General features: G+C 42.1%; 1 protein-coding gene across 4 annotated transcripts in view; it reads left to right on the forward strand.

The window, feature by feature from the left end:
• MTUS2 (microtubule associated tumor suppressor candidate 2) overlaps positions 1 to 27,368 on the forward strand; it is a 550,651-nt gene that overhangs the window by 15,780 nt on the left and 507,503 nt on the right. For 2 of the 4 annotated variants that reach the window (XM_014548541.1, XM_014548540.1), the window contains exon 2: positions 5,995 to 6,067. The exons of 1 other annotated variant lie outside the window; for it this stretch is intronic. The gene's annotated coding sequence lies outside the window, so the exon portion shown is untranslated. Of the gene's footprint in view, positions 1 to 5,994; positions 6,068 to 16,389; positions 16,441 to 27,368 lie in introns of those variants that run through there. One more of the 4 variants, XM_014548543.1, reaches the window with a different exon arrangement.

Consider the following 27,368-nt stretch of genomic DNA (forward strand, 5'->3'; position numbering starts at 1 on the left):
AAGCAAAGGTGAGAGACATAAGTAAAATCAGAGTGTCTAGGAAAAATTAAAGGGAAGATATCGTAAAACTTCCAGGAAATCTCCACCAATGAAGCAAAGAAAAAAAAATGCCTCTATTATTCTGTGAGCAACAAACCAAACTGGGTTGGGGGTCTCAGACAATTCGCTCATATGATTGCAAAGACAGACAGAAACTCCCGGATTGGAGAGGGCTCCCCTGAGGGCTCCCAGATTGGAGAGAGTGCAGGTCAGGCTGAGTGACCCACCCCCAGTGCACGAATCTTCGTGCACCGGGCCCCTAGTATACTTATATTCATAGTCCATGAATACAGGCAATAGGGTAGTGAAGAACCTGGGGGGTGGGTGGGTAGGGTCTGGCAGGAAGGGGGAAATGGGAGATATCTGCAATACTATCAACAATAAAAAATATATTAAAAAAACTTGAAAAAAACCACGAAAAGATGTTCAGTGTCACTAATCATCAGAGAAATGCAAATTAAAAGCACAATGAGATATCACCTCACACCTGCTGGAATGGCTATCATCAATAAATAAACAAAACAAGTGTTTGCGAGGATGTGCAGAAAAGTGAATGATAGTACACTACTGGTGGGAATGCATATTGGCCCATCCACTGTGAAAAGCAGTATGGAGATACCTCAAAAAAATTAACAGTGCAACCGCTTATGACCCAGTGATACCACTTCTGGGAATATATCGAAAGAAACCAGAAACACTAATTTGAAAGAATATATGCACCCCTATGTTCATTGCAGCATTATTTTACAATAGCAAAGATTTGGTAGCAGCCCAAGTGTCCTTTAGTAGATGGAATACTATTCTGCCATAAAAAGGAAGAAAATTTTACGCTTTGTGACAGCATGGATGGACCTGGGGAACATTATGTTAAGTGAAATAAACAGAGAAAGACAAGTACCATATAATTTCACTCATATGTGGAATTTAATGGACAAACTGAACTAATAAGCAAAGTAGAGACAGACTCATAGATAGAGAGCCGGCCGACAGCTGTGGTGGTGGGGTGAACTTGCTCCAGGCTCAGTTTGCTCTAGTGCAGAGGTTCTCAACCTGTGGGTCGCGACCCCTTTGGGGGTCGAATGACCCTTTCACAGGGGTCGCCTAAGACCATCGGAAAACACATATATAATTACATATTGTTTTTGTGATTAATCACTATGCTTTAGTTATGTTCAATTTGTAACAATGAAAATACATCCTGCATATGAGATATTTACATTACAATTCAGATATTTACATTACAATGAGGTGGAGGGATTGAGCAAAAAAGAAAATAAAAGAGAACTCATGGATATAGACAACAGTGTGCTGATTGCGGGGGGAGGGGAGTGAGTGAAGGTGGAGGAGGGTATAGGGGGATAAATGGTGATGGGAAAAAAATAAAGTAAAGAAAAAAAATAAAAGCAATAGTCTGTTGAATGTAGGAGCAGGTTCTGTGTGCCCAGCAGGTCCATGCTGTAGAATACTGCCCACAGTCTCTAATGTTAACAAAAGTTAACATCATTTTAGCAGATTTATTAAGGTAGAGAAAAGCTATACTTTATGAAGTAGCATCATCCAATAAAAATATAATGTAAGCCACAATGTAATTTTAAATTTCCTAGTAACCACATTAAAAAGGCAAAAAGAGCCTGGCTGGTGTGGCTCAGTGGATTGAGTGTTGTCCCATGCACTAAGAGGTCACCGGATTCGATTCCAGGTCAGGACACATGCCCAGGTTGCAGGCTCAATTCCCAGTAGGGGGTGTGCAGGAGGCAGCCAATTAATGTTTCTCTCTTTTACATCAATGTTTCTATCTCTCCTTTTCCCTTCCCCTCTCTCTTAAAAAAAAAATCAATACATACTTAAAAAAAAGGCAAAAAAACCCAGATGGAAGTAATTTTAATGTATTTTATTTAACCTAATATATCTATAATATCATTTAACATGTTGAAATATTTTACATTCTTTTTTCATACTGATTCTTCAAAATCAGGTATGTGTTCTACACTTATAGCACATTTCAGTTTGGATGAGCCATATCAAGTATTCAGTTGCTACGTGAGGCTGTTACTGTATTGATAGTTTTGGGGCTATTTTTATAAAATCATACTCAAGGCCACTAGAGACACAGCATAGTATACTGATTTTTACTTGAATCCAGATTCAGGTTTTGGCTTTGGCTCTCGCACTGTATTTATTCTTAAAACATTTACTGACATCTAATTTAAAAAATTATGTCATTTATTTCTATGATCAGACATGTAATATTGGAGAGAAGTTAAATGTTATTTTGTTGTTCTAATTCAGTGATGGTGAACCTTTTGAGCTCGGCATGTCAGCATTTTGAAAAACCCTAACTTAACTCTGGTGCTGTGTCACATATAGAAATTTTTTGATATTTGCAACCATAGTAAAAGACATATTTTTGATATTTATTTTATATATTTAAATGCCATTTAACAAAGAAAAATCAACCAAAAAATGAGTTTGCGTGTCACCTCTGACACGCGTGTCATAGGTTCACCATCACTGTTCTAATTACTGCAGGAAATTACTGAAGGAAATTGTCAGTTCTGCCTGGATAACTCTCAGTAGTAGTCAGTGGCTTCATGAAGAGGGTTCTTGGTATGTGAGATAGAGGAAGGGCTAAGGTAAAGTCAGGGAGGCTGGAAATAGAACTACTGCCTGGAGCATGGATGTGGGTGGCTGAAGGAATAGTGTGGCTGAATTAGAGTCAGGGGTTATGTCTTTGCAGAATACCTGAAACATAGTTTCGAATATAGGCAGTGAGCACCCACCAAAGAGCTTTAAGAAGGAAGTCACAAGGTAAGATTTGTTCTTCTTTTACTTTAACATCTTGGCCAAGTCACTTGACCATTTAGACATGCCCCTTAGTTTTTTCTGTAAATCCAGAGTATTAAAATCTACTCAGTGCGGGGCTTTGAAGGTTAAGTGAACTTTCCTGATGACCCAGCTCAAACTCCTGGTGAATTGAGAGACCGCTTCTCTGGTAGTTTCCTTTAGCACTGCTTCTTCAACGTGGCTGCGCTCCAGTAGTAACAGGGAAAGCTTTTGAAAATACACATTCTTGAGATTCAAGAATAAGTTTTAAGGTAGTGTCCGGAAATCTCTGTGTTTGACAAGCTCCCTCGGTGATTATTGTGTAGCCACCTGTTTCAGGTTTGCATGCACAGGATAGTGCAGAGTTCATTTCTCAGCTTTTATTATCGGACTTGGGCAGTAGGTAACACCTACTCCTCCTGCCTCTATGTCAGCTGCCATGTCCTTTTGTATGGTGGATGTTTTGTAGACCCTGCTCTGATCACAGTGATAATTACCAGTGGCCTAGGGCTCCTGTGTATGAGGTTGACCAGTTGCTTCTTAGGCAGCCTCTGTCTCTGCACAGAGTGGCCTCATTTAGTTGATACCTGGCAGCTTCCATACACGTATGTATAGTCTTTGTTTACCTTAGCCAGCACGCCTTAAGTTTGCTTACACTCTAGTTTTGTTGCTTTATTAACACGAAGTCAAGTCACTTTCGAACTCTTACAAGGAGCAGTGCAAGCCCAACTGGTCAGTTAACTAAGGGTGGTTATTTTGCAGTAGCTCTTTATTGTGGTGATACTTATAATAATTATTATTTCCTTTTTCTGTTACTACTTTTAATAGTAGTGCTTTCAACTGAAAATTAATATCAATTAATGTGTTTTCTCACCAACAATGATTTGGGAAAGAGACAGAGTTACAATCCGGTGCCTGCAGACTAAGGCAAGCCATGTGCACACTCTGCTCTGTGAGCCAAGATGGGGTGGTATTTTACCAAGGGAAGAAGAAGTCAAGGGAAGGCGAAGTTAGAACCATAGAGCTTCATTCTGAGCATAGAGTTCTTCCTATAGAATTCTCGTGTACTCTCGAGATTGCGTAGGAGACTTCCATAAGCCCTAGCGCCTCCCATAGACTCTCCAAACTGATTGTGTTTTCTTCAAGTTCCAGTTCAGGTTTATCAGTGCTATCATTCAACTGTTGCCATCATTGATGTATTTACCTTCACAATATCTCTGTTTTAAGGGGAAAATCACTGCTGGAATAATGAAGTGTCTCTGAATGTTGAATTTTCTCTCCTTGATTTCCTCTCTTGGTCTTGGTTGTTTTAGAATTCTGATTGGATATGAACAAAACTACGCATTTCACCTAGCATATCAACTTGGACTTTGCCACCCCTTCATGTGGTCAGAGTGCTGATTTTAACTTTATGTCTTATCTTTTAGTAATTTAAAAAATAGGGAATGAGAAATAGAAGCGTGGTATGAAAAAGAGATCAAAGCGTTTATTTTGAGACTGACTGCTTATTTATTTGAAAACACAACAAAACAATTTATGGTAGGCTGCTCGCTTAGTAGGTCTCCTGGCAGCAGGGAAAATTGTTTAAGTTCTTCCATCTCAGAAGAAAACACATTTTGTAAACATGTATATTTTTACACCTAGGGTACTCACATGGCCTCTGTTCTGTTGGTTTTTGGTTTCAGTGGTGTTGCCCTTGTACCTGGGTGGTGGTAGGGATGGTGTTAATAGCAGTGGTGGGATAGCGTGGAGTGGTGATTGTGGCAGGTCCTAATACGTTATTAGGCAGAAGTAAACGTTCCCTTCATTCCATCTGGACTGGGACCTGTTAATTCTTCTCAATGTGGTGTGATGCTAGCATCTTTTTCCTTCACCCCGCTGCCTCCCATTGTGTTCCTCATTTACTCTGATGTGCTTTCCCTTTAGCCTCTCTTCTTAGAGTTCTGCATTCTTACTCTCACCTTTATGCTTTCTTGCCCTCAGCTTTTCTCTCTACCACACCATGCTCGAGGAAAAGACTCTTTAAAAATATACCTTTATTGTTGAAAGTATTACAGATGTCTCCCTTCTTCCCCGATACCCGTTCCACCCTATTCCCTCCCCTCACCTCCCAGGCAAGGAGGAAGCTGAGAGGGAGTTGGCAGTAAATAGAATCTGGGTGGAAAAAAAGAATTGAAAAGAGACTCAGGCCCTTCCAAAGGCTGGAGGCAATTTGTTTATTATCTTTCAGGTGCCATGAACACACGTTGAATTTCAGTGGAAATATTTAATACCCAAACCACTGATGCTGCTCAGAAAAATGATTTGTGCTGAGCTAATTGGTAATTTTGAAGATTTGTTTCATGATCACTGGGTTTTAAAATCATATCTATTTTCTTGTTTGGAAAATGATGAAATTTCTGGTTGGGTATCAGCTATTTTATTTGATGCAATCTAATAATAGCAGACATTCTGTCGTGTCCATTGCAGTAGCATTTGAAAGGAAACTTTGCGTCTTTTCTACTATCTAACAACTAATCTTGCTGGACAACTTAGAAAGGAAAGGAATTTTTGCTGGTTTATTTTGAAATACAATTTTATTAAGGATTTAATTAATATTAATATTGTCAATATTATAGGATTTATGGATCCTCTCACTTTTAATTTCTTCTGAATTAGAAGAAAATAGGAAGCATAACTATAAATTTGATGCAATTTAGAAAAATTCAGATGTATAAAATAGACATGATTATTCATGCATCAGAGGTATTCTTCCCCTGATGAAAGGTAAGTCTGAAGTCCTTAAGACGTATCATTTATATGGTGTGTTTAAGAATCAGTTTTCACATCATTAACCACTTGAGGGAATAAGATAGAAAGAAAATTGAAGTCATGTAATCCATTGAAGATTAATCTGAAAATAAGGTTAAGTATCTCTAAAATTCTAGACACAGCCAGTGGAAAAATGGTGAATTCATGACACAACCCCAATTTTGAAGAGTTTATTTGTGGTACAATTATTGCTTAGATTTAAGAACTCCTGAACTAACTTTATGGTATAGTGAGAAGTAGTATTATAATTAAGTTACTGTTTGTGCTTCCCTGAATCTTCCTCCTTTCTTCTAAATTTTCCTATATCTTTTTCTTTTTAAGGTTTCCACACCTGGATTGTCAACTAGGGCCAATTGTCACCAATGTCAGTAAATCTTGTTTTCTGGGGGTCAAGGTGAGTGTATGTGTATTTCTGTTGGCTTTGTTATTCCATTTGACCTGGGTCCATAATTGCCTCTTAAATATTGCACAGTACTTTCTGGTACTCCAAGTAATAACTGATGGCAATTTTTGTAAATATCAGTAATGAAACAAGAAAATTGAAATGAATTCTCATATGAAAGCCTAATTTAATAATGCTTTTAAGAAATGTGAGGAATATATTCAGACATTGACTGAAACTCAAGTTAAAACAGCATATTTTGTTAACGATTTTAAATTGGTAGAGTGTGTCTGTCATGGACATCTCTTTCCTTGTGGTAATTAATCTTCTCTGCAACAAAAGGTTATTGTATTCTTGCTGACACATGTTTAGTAACATCAACGGACAGAAATAGGACAAGGGGATGCAGTAGCATTTAGGGGCTTGCTTTGAGTGTAGGATGTGCTTGAAAACTGAAATTACTAAGAAAAAAGACCAGATTTGGGGAGGGGGGGTGTTAATACAGCACAAACAGATTTTATTAAACTAATAGTAGAAGTGTAGCAAACAGCCAAGACCCCAGACAGTTTAAAACATTTGAGAGAAGCTTTTCTGAGGGCTGCTGTGAGCCCATATGACATTTTGTGCCAATTAGACAAAGTTGCCCCTTCCACAGATATTCTACTTCCATTTGATGGAAAATTGTTAGACTGTACTGATTTTTAGAATAAGATACTTTATTGACATATGTAGGGAAATGACAATTTAAATAAATTATCCATCTTTAAAATTATAATAAAAATATAATTTTAACGGTAGTAGGGATACTAATGATGTGATTGGTGCCCCCTTGAATGTTCACACCCTGAACAACTGTGAGGTTGGCTTTGTTTTGTTGGGATTCAGTGCAGGACAAACTCTAAGGAAGGGGGGCTTTTATTAAGTTCTGGTCATTGGGGACAGAAGATAGAAATACTAGTTTGGGGTCTGGCTTTGATTGGACACTTAGGTTCTATGAAAGAAACTTAACAGAGAGATCACAGTGTCTATAGGTTGTAGGCCAGAAGGGGCAGCCTGAGCTTTCTAGGGGTAAAACTAGAAAAGGAAAACAAAAGTTATGTTTTAAACCAAATCTGTGACCAAGTTCCTGCATGTTAGAGGTACAGAGTGTGTGTACTTTCAGATCCCCAAGACTACTGAAGGGGGTTTATTCTGTACATCACCACCTCTTGTTCTCAAAGACTATTTAAACTTTTTTTTTCCCCAGTAAAAGGGAGTTCCATTCAGAATGTTAGTGTGTTTGTAATGGATGGCTCTTCCTTACTTGTAAATTTTGTAATTAATCTGATGAGACAACAGCTGTTATGTTGCTGTCAATGATAGATATTGATTGACAAATACAGTGTAAGAGAGGTGCAGCAATATTTTGGGGCCAGAGATTGGGCTCCAGGTGGAGAATGTGACATGACTGATGTGTTACTGAGGACAAAAAGAACGGATATGGGGAAAAACAATGCAGTGGGGATAGGTGTGGTGCTGGTCATGGTAGTTGGGTCATGGGTAGAGGTGGTGGTGGTTGTAGGGGTGGTCAGGATGGTGGTAGCAGGGGTGGCAGCAGCTGATGACTCATATTAAGGGAGGAAATGGGAGATGGAAAAGATGCCAGGCCATAGACACAAAATATATGGCCTAGGAAAAAGTTTTTGCTCCATTAGGTGCTGATGGTAGCATTGATTGGAGGGAAATCAAGGGGCTCCTCTTTGTGGAACACTAAGCTGGTTTTCTTATTGTATCATTTATCTGTCCCTTCATCCCTGGAGGATATCACCTAACCTTAGGAGTAACAGTAACAAGACCTCAGAAAGGAGTTATAATTCCACTGAAAGCTGATGTTTATATCCCATATTCCTGCTTGAGGCCCACACTTGTGCGTGCATGTGTGCGTGCGTGTGTGTGTGTGTGTGTGTGTGTGTGTATCGTGGGGGGTGTGATACTCTAATTACAGAAGTAGAGGGACACGTGGTCAATTAAGAGAACTGGTTATGTGATTTAGGGGAACAGGCCTTAGTGTTATTACATCTGAAACCTCTCTGCCATTCCCACCACACATACATGATCTATGTTTTGAAGAAAGAAATATGTGGATTTTTAAAAAAATGAGTTAAGCCCTGACCATGTAGCTTAGTTGGTTGGGCATCATCTTGTTCACCTGGGAGTTGCCAGTTCGATGTTGTGCTCTCACATCAGTGTTTCTCTCTCTCTCTCCCTCTCCTTTCTTCTCTCGCTAAAATATAAATTAAAAATATTTTTAAAAAATCAGTTAAAAGGGCAAAACAAAAAGGGGAAAGAGAATTAGGGAGGCCTCTATGAATGTTTCCCCTGCTGTATAATTGCTTAATTGTCTATTTCACTTTGTTTGTATATTATTTCTGATTTTTTTCTTTGCTTTTTTGGAATACAAAGGAATGAGTGAGACTATAAAGACTTTCCGGGTCTAATTTTTGACACCTGTGATATTGACCTAATAATTTTGTGTTCCATTTTTCCTTACTTTTCAGAAGGGAGTAAGATATTTGCTACTGAAAAATATTTGTGAAAACACTAGCTTAATAAATATTAAAATGAAACTGATATTTCACAACCATCAGGCATTCTCATCATTAATTGTCATAATTTTTGGATTGAAATATTTTTATCACTTATAGACCCAACTTGTTGTCTTGATTATTTTTAATGAGATATTTTATGCTGATTATGTAAAGATGTACATACTCTGTAGCAAGAGAGATTTAGACACACAGAGTAGCTTTTTAAAAAGGGAAGTTAGTGGGTTATCATCTGGTGAAGGTTCTTAGGTACGTAGTGCCATGTACTTAATGGGTTCTTAATGGGATGGAATGGATTTGCAGCATGTCAGTGCTAATAATATCTGTCATGTAGTGAGTACTCACTTCAGTGCTGTGCTGAGCCCACACACTAACTCATCAACTCATCACTCCCATCATCTCTTATACCAGTGGTTCTCAACCTTCCTAATGCCACGACCCTTTAATACAGTTCCTCATGTTGTGGTGACCCCCAACCATAAAATTATTTTTGTTGCTACTTCATAACTCTAATTTTGCTACTGTTATGAATCATAATGTAAATATCTGATATGCAAGATGTATTCTCATTGTTACAAATTGAACATAATTAAAGCATAGTGATTAATCACAAAAACAATATGCAATTATATATGTGTTTTCCGATGGTCTTAGGCGACCCCTGTTAAAGGGTCATTCGACCCCCAAAGGGGTTGCGACCCACAGGTTGAGAACCGCTGTCTTATACCCTGTGAGGTGGGTGCTGCCACCTCCCTCATTTTCCAGCCCCTAAGTGGTGAAGGGTAGAACTGGAGCTTGCAGCCAGCCATGCCCTTAACCATGTTGCTTTACTGCCCCTTTGGACACATAGACTCGGTCTACCCTTTAAAAGTGTTTTTTTGTTCTTGAATTTTATGAGTTTCAGACTAGCTAATCTCACCTCCATAATATGAAGCCTGATAGCTTCATAGACAAAACTGTTTTTAGCTTGAGCAGGTAATTCTATCATTAGAGGTCACTAGCTGAACAAGACCGTAGGAGTCCTAGAAATAAATATGTACCACATGAGGAGATGTGAGGGAATTGTCAATTATAGTTGGTTTTTCAGAGATCTTCGATATTTTTTAAAAAGACTATATGTTTGTTTGTTTTTTTTCCATCAAAGAAGAACCTGTGATTCTGAAATATGGAAATGTCAAAAAGGACTGAAAATACCCTACGATTTTGAATATGCAAAGAGACTCAGCTGTGCATGTGTCTTATTTTCTGCTTTAAAATGACCTCAGGAGTAGATTAGAACTACCAGGGTCTCGGACTCCATGTTTTGGGGAGGGTGAGGTTAATCTTTTCCCCAATCCTTTTTTTCCATGGGCAGAAAACAAGAGAAAAATAGTCCAAACATACTTTAATGTGTAAGTCCATAGATCCAGAGCCCAGAATTTTAGGGAATTGGTTGCTGGGGGTGGGGGAGGCAGAGTCCGTAATTATCGCAGGGCCGGTTGTCTTTGTTGTCTGCTTTAAATGGTGCACAAGACAGCACAGTTTCCCACACATTGCTCCCTCACCCTGTTGGCTACACACCCGTGACCTTGCCTCTCTCGCTAGGAATCAAACCTGGGCTCTGTTTGATGCAAGGCCAGATTTTATGAAACTAGGTCATCGGGGCACACACACAGGGCCCTGGATCACACTGGCACTGTGTCATCTTTGCTGAGTAAATGGGCAAGCACGCCAGTGGGCAGATGGAACGGCTTCACTCTGCTGTTAGAAGCAGATAGTGGGGAGTGGTGCATATTTGAACGCACTTCCAGTGGATGCAGACTTACAGTGGGGCTCCTGGAAAAGTCCCCGGCATCCTCTATGTCAGAGAAGTTCATCATCTTTAAAGTTATCACAGAAATTACAGGAGAATTAAAAATGAATGGGCTATTCAAATGCTTTATGAGCTATTGCTCTGAGTTGCACATTCTTAGTACCACGTGGCTTTCCCCCTCTCCTTTTAGAAACACCGAGAACCTGGCTGACAGCAGCCATTTGGTAGTGATTTCCCGGGGCAGACACTTGGGACTTTGTACAGGGAGATCGGCTGGAGATTCATGTCTAGTTCTTTTGAAGGTTTAGTTTGGTTCCATCCCACCATAGGAGAATGAGTTAAATGACTTTTTTAAAGATGTGCTTTGGCAAAAAATAATTTTGTATTTAATTTTCATCATACTTTTATAGTTATTATTCATTGTACTTAGCATCCTGATTTAAAAAAAAATGTGCTGTGTCTGTATTTACTGTTCAGCTGCCGAGATGGGGATCATCCCTTGAGATACCTGGACAGGCAGCAGGGCCTTTCCAGCAGTGCTTGGCACCCATGTGTGTTGGGGAGTCACCTGGCACATGGCATAGAGAAGCGGGGTCCCCAGCAGGTTCTTGTCTTGCTCCTGTTGGTCCAGTGCGTGGCCAAAATGTAGGCTCTAGGAGGGTTGGCATTCTGTCTGTTTATTCTCTGCTATCTTCCTGGTATCTTGACCAACAAAAGCCTGACACACGTTGGGTGCTTTGTGAACGTTTCTAGAATGATCAAGGCAAGATTCCCCACGTGGCCCTTTCCGCAGCAGACACATATTGAGAGATCAAGACAAGACTGACTTCATTGAAGAAACTGGAAAGAAAAAATCCTTTATTCATGGATTTTGAAGTAGCATCCTTGATAAGTTGGCTCCCTCTTTATGCTTTGTTACATCGACAGCTGTTATCCTTGTCACTCAGGATGAGCCTGGTCATCGGCAAGCCATGACGAAGGACGATGGGCAGTTTGGGGACTCTGGGTCACGTCCCAGCTCTGCCTTTTTGCAGTGTATGACCTGATTTGCATTGCAGTTTCCTTACCTTAAAATGGGATAGCCCTGCCCTGTGTTCTGTAAGCACCCAATGAGATAGTGAGGGAGGCACCAGCGACGTCACAGCGCCTGGCACTGAGGAAGTGCTGTCTCTCCCTTCCAAGGAGGGCCACGGTGAAAGTCTCCTTCAGAAGCTGACATTCCTAGACTTGTTAATGAGTTTTGTTTTGTTTTTATAACATAGATGCAGTTTTTTAACTCTTTCCTCAAATAGGGCACATTACAGAGAGTCCTATATGGGAGTAAGGCTGCTAGGGTTATGGTTTGGTCTTTAGGAGCAAGTCTAGGTATTTACATAACTGCATTGATCTGAACTAGTTTAACAAACCAACATTCTTAAATGTGGAGGCACGTGAAAGAAGGCCATGGGTCTGCCAAGCCAGGGCAGCTTTCCCCTCAGAGTTTGATGTAAAGGAATGGTATTTCTCTGTAAGAACGAAAATGCATGAAAGGATTAGATTGGAAACACTTGGCTAATTATAAATTCTAAGGTGCGTTTCAGTTCATGCCAGCATTTTAACATCAACCAAAATGACAGATACACTTCTGAGCCCATCAAGCCAAAGCTGTCTCTGTCCTTTAAATATTTGTGTTTTTTTCCCTTTAGAAGAAATTAAATTACCTGGACAGGTTAATCTCCACAGACTATTATAAATATGCAGATAATATGGCACTTTAGTGGGTTTTTAATAGACTGCTTGTCAGAACTCAGGCTTTCTTTGCTTCATGCAGAATCATTCTTGTTATGCATTCCGAAAGCAGAGCGTCTTTCATTTATTAAGAAAGTGCACACTTAACAAAACCAGTGGATTTTAATAGGGGGAGAGGGTTAGGACTCATTGTCTTCCTGAGGGGCAGACATAACGGAAGTGGTGGCCTATGGAGCTCTGGCTCTGCAGCACTTTATCAGTACCCGGTGTGCGATGCCTTCCTCTACCTTACGCTATCGTTTTTTCTAACGTGTTATTTTCTTGTTGAACACTATCCTTCTTCAATGATGTGATTCATGTCTCATTCACCCCCAAAGTTATTTGACAAATGTCTTACACATAAGAGGGCTGGTTCAATAGTTGGTGAATGAAAACACTGAGAAAGCACAGTGTGGGCTGGATTCATTGTTTGAGGTTCTCATCTTTTAAGATGGGAATGGTGTGGAAGGGTTCCCCTTCTTAGGTTCTGGTTGAGCATTGCACTATACTTGTTTGGGATGATGAGGAAAGCCTGCCAGGAAATCACCTAAGGTAGCTCTCTTTGAAAAGTGGGAATATATTGAAATAGGCATGAACAGTTTGGAGCTTCTCTAAGTGAAGTCAGTATCACTTGAATTTTTTGGTGGCACTTTGGTTATTGTTTGGTTCTTGCAAAGGAGAAGGTGAGGATAAGGGTGGATCCTACGGTTTTGCCTCTCAGAGGGAAGGGATGGGGCCACAGGAGCTCTGGCAGAGAAGGGCAGTAGTGGTCCACAAGAGAAGGCGAGATCCACTGCCACGGAGGGTGGAGAGGTGCCCAGGGGGATGTCAGGCCTAGAGTGGATTCTAGAGGACAGTAAAGATAACTTCTGAGACTTTTAAGACTTCTTTTGATTCTGTCACTCTCTTCCTTGTTTCTTGTCTGCACTGTCTTGTCTTATCATTGCTCTGGCAAACAATAAAGAGTCAATAAGGAGTCAGTAGGGTGGTTTTGCAGGGCAGGCCTCTTTGTCTGCACTGTCTTGTCTTATTGCTCTGGCAAACAATAAAGAGTCGATAAGGAGTCAGTAGGGTGGTTTTGCAGGGCAGGCCTCATTTCCTTCCCTACGTGGTCTAATTCCTCAATCTGCATCATCCGAGGAAACCAGACAGCAGCCCTGGAGATTGATGCCACCTTGGAGTTATGCTTTCTAATGCCAGCTCCAGCACTCCAGCATCCGGGCACCATTGTCTGTAAAACTCGGCCTCAGAGGAGAGCGGGAGGGCCAAGTGTAGCAAGGCCTGCTCACATGACAGAGCCTGAGTTATGCTTTCTAATGCCAGCTCCGGCACTCCAGCATCCGGGCACCCATTGTCTGTAAAACTCGGCCTCAGGAGGAGAGCGGGAGGGCCAAGTGTAGCGAGGCCTGCTCACATGACAGAGCCTGGCAGTTACCTGGGCCTTCTGCCTCTGCCAGGCCTAGCCCTCATGTTATCTGACCACTCTATATATTTAATGCCCAGATTTCTTACCAGAAATACCTGGCCCATGTTTTACCTGCCTTTCTGGCTGCATACTCCCTTTCCAGTGCAGGTGTATTAATATTTATTGAATGCCTGCTTTGTGATATTTACTGTGCTAGGTGCCGAGAACATAAAAGTAGTATTTTTTTAAAAGAATTTATAATATAATGGGATAGCTCAGTGTGTAAACAGTGGTTTAAAGGAATGTTCCAGGGAGCGTGGAAGGGTACTCACAGGCCCCATTCTCCATCCTTCCCAGGCCACACATAGTATGTCTGGGGGTTAATCAGTATTGGTTTGCTATTGCTGTTTTATATCTGTGGTATAGCATAACAATTTCTGTATTGGAAAATAACTCTAGCTACTATAAGAACTATAATAGTTAAAATAATTAATTATACTTCACTAATGGTATCTAGCCTGGCAGGACAAGAGACTAATATTTTGGAAAAGTTTTCAATAAAAGGGGTGTGTGAGTGCTGAGTTCAAAAGAAAATTAAATTAGAAGAGTCTTCTAGTAAGCTTTCCTATTAATTACCATTTTATAATATTATCACCCTTCTTTCCCCATTAATTCCTCTACTATTGCTGAAAGAATATTTTTGGCCTGAATGGTCTAGATCTCAATGGGGGTGATTTTTCTCTCTCTCCCACTGGGCATCTGGAAATATCTGGAGACATTCCTGATTGTCACACTAAGAGGATGCTAGTAACACTGAATGGGTAGAAGCTAGGAATACTGCATCATGGATAGGACAGCCCCCACAAAGAATTTTCTGACTCCAGATGTTAGGTGTGCCAAGGTTGAGAAAGCCTTGTATGAATAGCTAGCCTATATTGCTCATATTCACTAGAACACTTACGAGATCCAAAATCAAGTGTGACTACAAAGATATTTAAAAAGATGATTTTGAACAAAAGAGTGTTGAAGAGCTAGGTGGGAGGTGGGATGATTAGTTGTGATTTTTCACTGTTGACCCATATTATTTATTTATTTATTTATTTATTTATTTATTTATTTATTAACTAGAGGCTTTGTTCACAAAAAATGGCCCGATACATGAAATTCGCACAAGGGGCTTGGCCCTCGCAGCCCAGCTTCATCCAGACAGTCATTCTGCTGTTCAGTCTAATTAGCATGTTAGCTCTTTATTATATAGGATTAGATATGTTTTTATTGATGTTGAGAGAGAGGATGAGAGAGAGAGAGAAAAACATCAATGTGAGAGAGAAACATCGATTGGTTGCCTCCCATACTCACCCTGACTGGGGATTGAACCCACATCCTGGGTATGTGCCCTGACCAGGAATCAAACCTGCGACATTTTGGTGCATGGGAAGGCTCAACCATCTGAACCACACCAGCCAGGGCATCAACCTCTTTTATTTTATTTTGGCTTTTGCTACATGCCTTTTTTTAAAAAATCAAGCTTTTTTTTAAATTAATGAATCCATAAGATAAGTTGTTTTATTTGGACATTGCTTAGCATGTTTGGGAAAATGTGAATGATGTACCTCAGGTGTCTCCCTGTAATATAGTGCACAATTAATGTTGCATTTGTTGGATGAACACATGAATGCATAAATGCATATATTCCTGGAGATGGTAGTATTTTTTGTTTCCAAATGTTCCTTTTGTATTTTCATGGCTAGCTAAGTCGGAAGTGTGCTGCCAGAGTTTATGAAAGTCATTTTTAGGTCAGTAAAAGTGAGGCACCTGGTTCTCCAAATGGAGAAGCTAGAAAGTCATCGGTTCTCACATCAGCTTGTTTGGAAAGCTGAACAGGCAGAAACACAGCAGAAGTTCACAAAAGCCCTCTTGGTCTAGAGCCACAGAGGAATAGGGTACAAGCAAACAGCTGTACCAAAAAGCACACTCAACACAAATCTAGCAAAGGAAAGCAGCCGGCATGCCACAGAGTCCTTAGAGGAGAAACAACTGAACTCTGGCGCAGGCTGATGGAGGGAGAGCGAGCCAGGCAGCCTGCCCTGCCCTGCGCACCATCTGTGCCGCTTCTGCTGGGAGAGCTCTGCCCAGGTGCTCTCACGTATTCCTCTGTGAGCCCTGCTCCAGCAGGTGTCCCTGTGTAGCCTCTGCCCAGTTGCTCCCCACATCCTCTCTAGAACACCCTTTTCCCTCTCCTCTCTACGCTTGAGTGCTCTTTCACAGGATTCAGCAGGTCAAGCCATGCCCTTTGTGAGGCCCTTCCCAAGTTATGCTGTTTGAGAGATCTTCAACCCTCCCTGCAGTCCTCCAAATTCAGGAAACAAATTGCAGGCATGGTTTATTATTCCCAGGGCTTCAGCCTTCAGCACATTGCATCTGGAATGTGAGCCCCAGAGTGAGGAGGGGGAGAGATGAGGACAGCACCACGGCACTCTGCTCTGGTTTTAAAAACCTCCAGGGTTTTAAAAATTCACTGGTGGAAAAATTCACCTTTTTATGGTCATTGCAGCAGACAGTAAGGATAGGAAAGCATCTTCTTTCTGTCCCACAGGTGCCCACCAGGCAAGGGGGTTTTGGCCAGCGTCTGCACTCCGCACCCTGCATGCTGGCTTGAGATCTGCTGGCTGAAGATCTGAGTGACAGTCCCTGTCTGGACACAGAGGGGATGTGAAGGAGTGCTTTTAGGCTGTCTGCAGACCAGAGGCAGACAGAACTGTGAATGCTATCCTAACATAGGCAGGTGGGGATACACCAGTCCTCCTCTTCCCGGGGCCCAGGTACAACATGGAAGGTGCGTATGTCTCTTGCTGTGCCCTGGACTCAGCTGCAAACTTGGGGACAGAGGAAAAGCTTTGCTAATTGGCCAGAGCCAACCCCACTGGGTTAGGCATCCCTGACAGTCTCACCAGGGACCCTCTCCCCAGACTCGCGTTGGACCTTTTATAATATTGCGTGAAATTCCCAGCAGCAATGGGTTCTGATCAGCTGTCTTTAGAAGAGCAATATTAAAAACATAAATTGCCCAGAGGATATGCTTAATAATAAAGTGTTAAGCAATAGAAGGGAGAAGAGACTTGTACAAATGAAGTTTAATTTTGGTGCAGAGAACTTTCATTCTTTTGTGCAGCATTTCTTAAAGATGTTTCCAAACCATCCAGGAGGCCAGTCTTTAGACAGTTGATTCATTCTACAGCAAAAACTCCAACAGACACAGTAAAATTAAAACCTCATGTTGGCGTTAACATTTTATTATCAGACCTGTCCTTACTACAGGTACTTGTTTTCTATTTATATGAGACCATTGGGTAGAGAAATTTACCTTGATTTTTGTATTCAGAATATTCAGTTGCCTGTTTAACATGGTTTCATTTATTTCTGGATGAACATTTCCCCCTTTTGTGTGCAGCTGAGTGTGGCTCTCCGTTGCCCAAGAGGAGAGGAATGTTGCTATAAATGAGGATGATCCCTTATTTGCAAATTAAAATATATTCTGGAAGGGATGAGAGCCTATTCTTGTTTGAAGCTTGTCTGTTCTGCAGGGCAATGCGGTGCTCTGTGGGGTGTATTCTCTTGGGTCTTAGCCGTAACAGTCCTGTCCCAGCCAAAGCCATGACTCAGGTGGGTACAGGAAGTAGAAAAGGTCAAGGACATGTATCTGTCATGGACCTATGAGGTATAAGAAACCCATAACCTTTGCATATTTTAAATGCAGAGCTAGTGATTCTGAAAGATTTTTAATTGTATTTTTAAATACTACCATGTAAGCATATGCATTTGGACAATGACATTGGTGGAATTCATCTTAAGTGAATTCTTGAAACCTTGGGTTGCTGATCTACAGAGGTAAGAAATCAGAATACTTGTTTCAAAAACAAATGATTTTATATGCATACTAGTGGCCCAGTGCACGAATTTGTACACATTGAAAGGGAATTAATTAGAAGAAATATTTTAATATCGCTATTTGCCCTTTCTCTATAATAGAAGTGTCAGAGATTAAAGAAAATTAGTAAAATGTATATGAAAATAATATATAAATTTATTAATAAACAATAACAACATGATATAACAACAAAGACATGATATAACAGCAACAAAGACAAGATACAAAAAAAACAAAAACATGATATAAAAACAACATTGATACAAACAATGACTGATAAATTGATTAAACTTATTCTAATATCTCCCTGCATACCACATTAAGAGTGAAAACACTTTCAGAGTACTTGACTAATTTCCCTTGTGATGAAGTATTTTAAAACTTTAACATCACGTACTTTTTGAACTCCAGAGAAAGAAACGTATAGCTGACCATGTCTGAAAACGGGTTCAGGTAGAAATATTCCTACTCTGTCTAGAGTTTGCCGGGGTTCATGTCCCAGCATCAAGAGGGGTTCAGGAATCTGGAAAAGGCTGCGCGTAGATGACATAGGAGTCCAGAGACTAATAAAGAGGCTGGAGACGAGATATAATTTTGAAAGGCATTGGGGGTTAGAGGACCTTCAGCTAAAGGAACTGAAGACTTCCTCCTTGTCTAGGACCCTTGCTTTTATTAACACAATTTGTCCTAAGGCAAGGTGGAGGTAATACACTTCAAAGGGTAAGGTTTCAAAGGGTACAGAGGCATTGTCAGTTTGGGGAATAGCCTACGGCTGTTCAGGTGCTCTGTCCCACTGTGGACACAAATGATCAATACTTCCTAGTCTCCACACTGAAGATGTTCCCACCTATTAGTCACTTACTAGCCAGCTGGGTTATCGGATGTACCTTTGGGTGTCACAGTGCTTGTGTTCAAGCAGCCCTTACTTTATTTAATAATGACCCCCCAGTGCGAGAATAGTGATGCTGGCAATTCAGATATGCCAAAGAGAAGCCGTGGTAAAGTGCTTCCTTTCAGTGCAACGGTGTGTTTGTACAGGACAAGACATAGTATATAGAGGGTTCAGTACTATCTCCAGTTTCAGGCATCCATTGGGGGTCTTGGAACATCTCCCCTGTGGATGAGGGGGGCGCTGCATCTTTATGAGAAAGTGATTTCATTTTCTTCAGATAAATACACAGAAGAGGAATTTCTGGGTCATATGGTGGTTCTATTTTTTACTTTTTGAGGAAACTGCACACTGTTTTCCATAGAGGCTACACTAATTTACAGTCCCACCAACAGCAATTCCCTTTGCTCCACATCCTTGCCAACACTTGTTATTTTTGTCTTCCTGATGATAGTTATTCTAACAGGTGTGAGGTGATGTCTTATTGTGGTTTTGACTTGCATTTCTCTGATGATTAGTGATATTGAGTCCCACAAGTCTGGTTTTGAATCTTGTCCTGTCACTTACCAACTGGACTTAGGCAGCTCACTGAACCTCTGAGATCTTATTTCACCATCGGTGAAGCAGAGATGACAGCACCTGCCTCCCGGGTGTTTTTAGGGTGGCATGTATGTGAAGCACCAAGAGAGACAGCTCATAACTGTTGGTTCAGTCCATCTCCCCCTCCCCCTGGTTAGTCTGTAAACCCATGGAAGGGGAGTAGCTTATCTATATCTCCTTGCATAGAGGTATTTTTGCTCATGTAACTCCTAAAAGAATTTTGAAAAATATATATACCCTTACATTTTAAAAAGTTAGCATCAAAAAGTTTTATGATAGTTTAAAAAGTTGCAAAGCAATCCCTAGGTTATTATACATATTGATATTTTAAAGTAAAACTGGTTACATCACTTTTCAATTTAGCCACCATAGTAAAAATCCCATGTTATTTGATAGCCTTGCAGGGAGAGGTTGAGCAGTGGGAGGAGCCAGAGTTCACTCTCCCGGCCCCTTGGACTCCAGCAGCACCTGAGTCCTGTGGTGGCTCCAGCTCTCCTGGACGGGCTCACGGTGGTTCTGGCTTCCTCCTGGGGATGCTGGTCATACACCTCTTCCTCTGTTCCTTCAGTGCAGGGTGGGTGGTGTGTGACCTATTCCCCCCGTCACTTCCTTCTGTGGCAGATACTTAACATGGATTTGATTTTCCAGGTGAGATTCTGACTGACATTCAGTATTTATTAAAACACCAACATTCGGAAAGGTCCCATTGTCACTGGAAATGTTTAAATCAGTGCACCATAGAAGGAGCCAGGATGTGTGAGGGCTGTGCCTTTCTTTAAAAACTGGAAGGAGGGCAGCTGGGAGGAGGAAAGATGTTGCCAGGCAGAACAATTTTTGGGAAAGTACAAATAAGAGATAAGGAGATATAAACTGATTTCCTTAAAGGAAGTACCTTACATGAAAGTCTTTGTGTGCTACCTTGCAAAGTCAGGCAGGCACACTGGATGGAGCTGGCTCATGAAATAGGTAAGTGGATGACTGTCTGTATCCCTGGTGTCCAGGAAATCTGCTATAGCTGCTAGAAGTTCTTGGGCTCAAACTCAGTCCAGCTACAGGAATGTGTGCTGGGTCTGACGCGTGCTGAAGCTGCAGCTCATAGCTAGCTGGACAGTGCATTTCCAAGGCAGGCACTTGGCCGAGCCCTTGAGGAGCAGGTGTCCTGTAGGAAGCTGAGGAGTGAGGACCATCAGCTGGAGACATGGCTGCTTGTTCTGCTCTGTCAGCAGTCGTGCTGTTTGCACTTGTGTGCATCTGCTGCCAGCTTGGAACTCTGCCACTCATCTGGGGAAATCTCTTTGACAAATTTGTTTACAGAACATCAACTTGTGCATCTATTGGCTAGCCAACTAATCTGAAAATAGGCTGGGGGGTTATAAAAGGATGACTTTCATTGGTCATAGAATAGAGTCCTTTCCCCAAAGAGGACTATTTAGCATCTATGTTTGCTTTTTTGCTGTGATTTTAAGTTGCAAATATATCCTCAACTTTAATTCATATTAAAGTGGAATGACAGTAGAGTTTAAAACCACAAACCCCAAACCAAAACAGACACTTATGCAGAGAGAGACCCCTGTCATTTACAGTGTGCCAACTGGGCTGGGCTGGGTATTGTGCCCAGTGCTCAGCTTTTCCAACATACTTAATTTTCATCATGAACTTATCAGGTGCATGTTGTTATTGAGTCCATTTTATTGATGGGGAATCTGAGACTCATGTAAGTTGCTTGTCCAGACCCACACAAGCAATAAGAGGCACGGCTGGAATGGAACCAGGCGTTCTGGTTCCAGAACACAACTTTTTAGCCATCAAATCAAAACAGCTGAGTATATTAGCAACTAATTCTCTAATGCAGTGGTTCTCAACCTTGGCTGTACATTAGAATCACTAATAAGAGGCATGGCTGGAATGGAACCAGGCATTCTGGTTCCAGAACACAACTTCTTAGCCATCAAATCAAAACAGCTGAATATATTAGCCACTAACTCTCTAAGGTGTCGATGTTTCCTGAAGGGCCTGGCTTACCTGGGAGGGAGAACCTTGGTGTTGAGTGTATAGAGACAAGGTTAAATTTAATTTAGAGCAATGAATACTGCTTCACAGAGCCCCCCTGGTGTGGAATTGGTGGTCTCTTACAGGGGTGTTACAGCAACTGAGAATGTTTGGGAAGATAACTCTGAGAGATAAAAGCAAGCCCTCTTAAACTTAGAAATTTGAATTTCCAACTAAAAATTCTTTTTAAAAAATCCGAAAGATTTAAGTCATGCAGTCCATGAGGTTTCTGGGGCATTACAGATCAGTGATCAGTTTTTAGGCAGATGTAACGTGGGGAATGGAGGTGCCAACCAGATAAGAACAAAATTGGTTTCTGAAAGAGAAGGTAAAGATACCAAACATGTGGAGTAGGGTGGCTAGGATGCAAGCAGGCTTTAAAGTAATACCAGGGGCAGCAAGGGCCAGGGACAGGCTGCCTTCTGGAAAAGGGGGACCCAGTAATTGTTTGGGAAGTCTAACTACAGAACTTTTCCAGTTTTTTAATAAATAAAGAATGAATGAGAATAGGTTAGATGTACCACATCTTCTTTATCCAGTCACCTATCGATGGGCACTTAGGTTGCTTCCATATCTTGGCTGTTGTAGAGAGGATATTATGGTAAGTGGTGTAAGTCAGACAGAAAAAGACAAATACCATTGCCAGAGAGGATGGGGTTAGGAAGCTGGGGATTAAGAAGTACAAATTAGTAGTTACAAAATAGTCACAGGGATGTAAAGGATAGGGAATATAGTCAATAGCATTGTAATAGCTATGTAATTAGAAATTTTTAAAAAGAAAATAAATTATATGTAGTCTTCTGAAAGCAATGAGCAAACTTGTTAACAGTGTTTTGATGATGGGTATGTATGTGAGAAAGTATTTAGGGAATGAGAATATAAAGAAATCAAGGTTAGGGGAGATGCCTACTTCAGTTCAGGTTTGCTCCAGGGTTGTGCACCTTACAGTTTCACTGTGGTATTTTCAGTGTTCATAGTCATCATCCATCCATCTGTCCTTTCCATAAATACCTCTGAGGACAGGGTGGGTGGGGACAAGCTCAGACAGAGGTTGCACTTTGCGGGACGAGGAGGTGGGAAAGCTAGCGTTGAAGCTAGATCTTCAGATTCCATCTCTAGTGCTCCTTCCCCAAACTGAGCTCCATTCAGGTGGGGGAGGTGATGGGAGAAGGTGGGAGAAGGTAAAGACAGCTACATGTGGAGGGGAGTAACCAGGAAGCAAAGGGCTCTAAACGAATAGCAAGAGGCAGCAAGTACAAAGGATCAGGCCGTCTTTTAAGGAAGAGGAAAGAAGAGATAATTATATGTGATTTTTAAAAGGTGTCTTTTATGGAGCCTTCACCAGGCCCAGGGGCAGAGCTGAGCCCTGCGCAGCCATCGCATTTGCCCTTCACACTAATGCTCCGGATTAGATGTCGCTGCCTCCACCTTGCAGAAGGAGAAGCTGAGGCCCAGTGGGGTTGGCCCCCAGCCTGTCCTGATTCTGATTCGGTTGTCAGTGCTGCAAGAGTTAGGCCTGGCCTGTGAGGTTTGTGCCCTGCTGGTGGCATTGTCCCAGGTTGGATGTCTGCTGACAGTCCCCACAGGTGTCTGGCCTGCCTGGATGCTTCAGAGACATAATGCACGAAGGACTTTAAGGGCTGCTTGGGGACCTCATCCCTTCAGCATAGTCACTTCTGTGGGAAAATCATGTTTCTAGCCCCCATTGTAAGCCGGGCCTGTCTGGGTGATGCTCAGTTTTCTAGGACTGGAGTTCTTTGGAATGTGCTGGCTTCTGGAGGCCCCATGCGTGTGCCAATTACCAGGGTTCTAAATTATAGGGATTAAGGTTTTTAGGAGTTAGCGGCCCTCAATGTAATGTGCAGTACAGGTAGCTACTATTAAACTTAACTACTGAGGTGAAACTTTATTAATATAAAACAATGAATTTTTAAAGGCATGAGTAATCGTCCTGTAATTGATGTTAAGGAAGACTATTTAAGGAGCTTCATGGTGAAACATCACACGCAGAGGAAAGGTGTAGCGTGGGAAATGTGTGTGTTGCTTCTTGAAAAATGCTTCTGTGGGATGATCAGGATCCAAGGAAACGCCTGCTGATCCGGTGGGGGAGGGGCACAGCCTTTCCGGGAGCAGGTTCTCCCTGAGCTCCCCAAGTATGGGGTTTCATTTCGGAATCAATCTTGCTGATCAGTAACCTTCATTCTGTCTACATTTGTTGACAAACCTTGAGCGGGAGGGTGTGGGGGGAGGAGAGTTGGGAGGAGGAGTTTGCACTTGGTTGAGGTCAGTTAGACAGAGTGGTAGAGATCTTGGACAAGGTGAGTTAGAGCTTGCTTCAGCGCTCTTTGCTGTGGTCCCCGCCACCTGTAAGGACAGCTTCCATTTGACAGACAGCTGGCCCTGGAACAACATGGGTGTGAACTGTGCGGGTCCACTTTTACAGGGATTTTTTCAATAAATGCTACAAATGTATTTTTCTTATAATTTTCTTAATGACATTTTCTTTTCTCTGGTTGATTTTATTTTAAGAACACAGTATGTAATACATGTAACATACAACATATGTGTGAATCAACTGTTTATGTTATTGGTAAGGCTTCTGGTCAATAGTGCACTATTAGTAGTTAAGTTTTTGGGGAGTCAGAAATTATATGCAGATTTTCTACTGCACAGGGGTGGGGTAGGGGTCTGTGTCCCTAACCCCCATAAAGGATCAACTCTATAATAAAAATATTTCTGTCTGGTGCAAATACTCTTATTCTTTCCAGGTAACTCTTCTCATTTTCTGTGAAAAGAAGCAAACAGCTCGTTTGTTGGAGGAGAAATGAGCAGCATTCCTCCTAGTCACCCCTTTGCCAGCTTTTGGCAGGTATCAGGGAATTTGATTTTCTTCCTCCTGAAAGGATAGTGTCTGAAGAGATGTGAGCAGAGAACACCTGGCGATTCCTGGGCCATCATTTGTGCTGAGAGGCTAGAGCAAGAGATTTGGAACCGGAACTTTGGTTTGGACACTTTCAGACACACCGTGCGGAACCAGGGAGAAGCACGGTGTGATTGTGAGAGCGTGGGGAATCTGACCGGGGCGGCTGTCTTTCCTGGGTCCGAAGGAGAAGCAAGCAGGGAGCGTTTAGTGTGCTGCCCACTCCAGCTTCAACTGGTACGTGTGCCTCAGCTCGGAGTCCATGTTTGGAGTCTGTCTGCTCCCTCTCTCTCGCTCTCCTCTGTGTGCTGGATTCTGGAGAAATTAGGACAAGTCAGTCTTGTACTGCTCTGAGAGTCACTAAGCGTACATGTGAAATCTCAGCCTGTGCGTGCTCAGTGTTTGCAAATGTTGTCACACACGGGAGGGGTGTGACAGTGATTCAGTGTGTGCATCTCACCTTTTGTGTTGTGCCTGTTGTAGCTCTGGCTGGACAGCTGTAGCTTGGCCTGATAAAGAAAGGAGTCCTCCCCAGTGGCAGGCAGATGGTCCCTTGGCAGTTCTGTCCGTAACCAATGATGTTCTTATCAAGCAATCAGTCTATTGGGGAATCTTATCAGGCTCAGAGAACCAGCTGACAGAGTGGTTGAACCTTTGTCACTCAGGGTCGGAGCCAATCAGGGGCGGTGCTCCTTGCGGAGTGTTGCCCTTACAGGGGGTGTTACCCTGGTGCCATGGCATAAACAGAGAAAGTGGTCCCCTGGCCTTAGGATGGTATATAAAATGGGGAGAAATGTGGTGGAGTGGCTTGCATTTGTACTTTTAAAATGTGTGTGTAAGATAATATAGGTGAATTGCCTGTTTAATAAGTGATAGCCAGAATTGTGTTAGAGAATTAACTGCAGGTAGCCTGCACATTCACGTAGGCTGTAAGACATACTGTTCTACGTGTGGTTGGGAGGCTGTGAGGCTGGACAGGCCTGATGTGGATACAGCCAGTCACTTACTAGCTTTGTGCAGGCACCTGGCTTTTTTGAGCCTGTTTCTTTTACTCTAAAATCTTGACAACAGCCAGCCCTATGGTTGCTTTGAAATGAAATAGAATGAGTGTGTGTGAATGTGTGTGTGTGAATAAATTTTTAAATGCTTGGCACTTTGTAAGCAACCAGTAAGCAATTGTTATATTAAAATATGATCTTGGGCAATACTCTTCACAATCAGGAGTCTAGGATCTTTCTTCTGTGCTGTGTTTGCTGGGCCTGAAACAGTATCTGGCCTCTCGTGGGCACTGAGTCAGTTTGGAGACATTAGGAGGCGAGTGTTCTCCGTGCTCAGTGACCTGAGCAATGCATGTGTGGGAGGGAATGGCTGTAGAGGTTTGAATGGTGTCACCATTGGGAACACTTGATGGGAATGGTGCCTGTGCCTGGTTTTCTTGATCCTGTTCACAGAGATTCCCAGACAGCACCCCACAGGTTCTCCCCCGAGATCTGTGCTGCCCACCTCTTTCCTATACACCCCCCTCCCAAGCGTATGTGGGAAAGAAACCCTTGTTATTTTCATTCTTAACCTAGGGGAGAGAGAGGCTAACACTTTACAAATATCTTCATCAGAAACAGACGCTGGTCACAGAGCTGGGAACAGACAGAGCTAAAGTTCAGGCGCAGGGGGTTGGGAACCAGGCTCCGGTTCATGCTCCATGCAGCACCATCTCTCCGCATGCTTCTTCCCATGAGGGGCTCGAGCCAGTCTGAAGACTCGCCCAGTGACAGACGAGGCTGAGGAAGACAGAGTTGAGAAGTTTAGAATGTTCACTCTTACAAAAATTAGCATGTTAAAAAAGCCTTCTTGCCTGTGATAACTCTGGTCTCCAGGGAAACAGGATTATAATGCAATGCCAGAGGCAGCAGACAAAATCCGCATGCAGGCAGGCTGCTAAATTTTATGCAATGTTAACTGAGAAATAGGAGTAAAAATTTTATATACGAATTTTATATAAATGTCTTCAGCTAAACATGTTATGGGTGATGAAGAATATGTAATAATATTTCCTATGAGCGTGATGGTGCTAATATTATTTATTTTATAATTTCAAACAGTATATATTTAAGGAATTATCACTAAGGGTGATTAAAGAGAAGAACGTGGAAAACATGCAAACATGTAGAAATCATTCATATGCGGTCTTGTCCTCTGTTCCCAGACATTCTGGAGCTGTAGGAGAGAGTTTTGACAGCAAAGCCTCAGCTTTGTGATGGTAGTTAAATCAGAGCCCCAAGCTCTTCACATTCAATATCTTTTCTGCTTTCCCCCTTTTTCCAGCTCTGTTGTCATCCCCGTAGCATTGGGTTCGTTGACTCCCAAGAGCTGGTCTACAGACTATGTTGTCCCACAGATACATAGCTGATTCCTTTCCAAAATTCACTCCCTGTTCTGACTCACCCGTTTCAGGTCATCCCCAACCGTCCCACTCAGTTACAATCTGTTGATCTGAGGCTCCACATCGCCCTGGAAAACTGGGGAGATTGACACAAATCATGATATAGCCCAGTGGTCCCCTCCCTGAGCCGTTACGCGGAAACCATCATTAAGGCGGTTGTGTGCCTAACCTGGCAGGCATCTAACATAGCCCGAGGTTCAGGGACTTTGACCTTAGGCAGGAGAGGTTAGTATTAATGCTGCCCACTTCTGCTCGGGGCTGTGGCGCTTCCTATCCCTTGCACACCTGTCTCCCTCTGTGTTTGCTTGGAGTAGGCCTTCCAGGGGGAAAAGAGAACTCATATAGCAGAAGAAGGTTTCACAGGTGCCACAGCAGTTTTAGGTTCTGCTGAAAACAAATGTGTTTAATACAAAGTTGATTTCCAGCCTCTAGCCCTCAGGCAGTTCCTTCTCTGGAGGTCAGAAGTCACTAATTACACCCTCACGACTCTGGTTTTTGTCTTCTGCCACTTTGCCCACTTTTGACAAGCTATGAAGGTGAATCTATTTAGGTGAATTTCTAACTGTCCTCCCTCCCCCCATTGCATATTCATTCACAAAAGCAGGAAGCTCTCCTATTAACAGATGCCAATTATGAGCTCACCATTGTTAACTACATAGTAATCATTGCAAGTATTTTATAAGGTCCACGCTGCATGGAAGGCAAGTGGGATAATATTCTACACTATTTTATGGGGATGGCGAGGTTACCTGATTTTAGATTTTTGGTTATCAAATTCACCCATATAGATGAAAACTGGAGCCATGATCATGTCTAGATGGGAGAGCGCTGGCTGTGCTTCAAGACTCAGGACATGTGCTTGGCACCTGTAGTGATTGAGCTTCCCAGGTTTCCTGGCTGCACACAGGCTGTTCAGGTTGTGCAGCTGCTGTAACTTA

Source organism: Myotis brandtii, unplaced genomic scaffold (genome assembly GCF_000412655.1).
Source record: "Myotis brandtii unplaced genomic scaffold, ASM41265v1 scaffold513, whole genome shotgun sequence".
Classification (NCBI taxonomy): domain Eukaryota; kingdom Metazoa; phylum Chordata; class Mammalia; order Chiroptera; family Vespertilionidae; genus Myotis; species Myotis brandtii.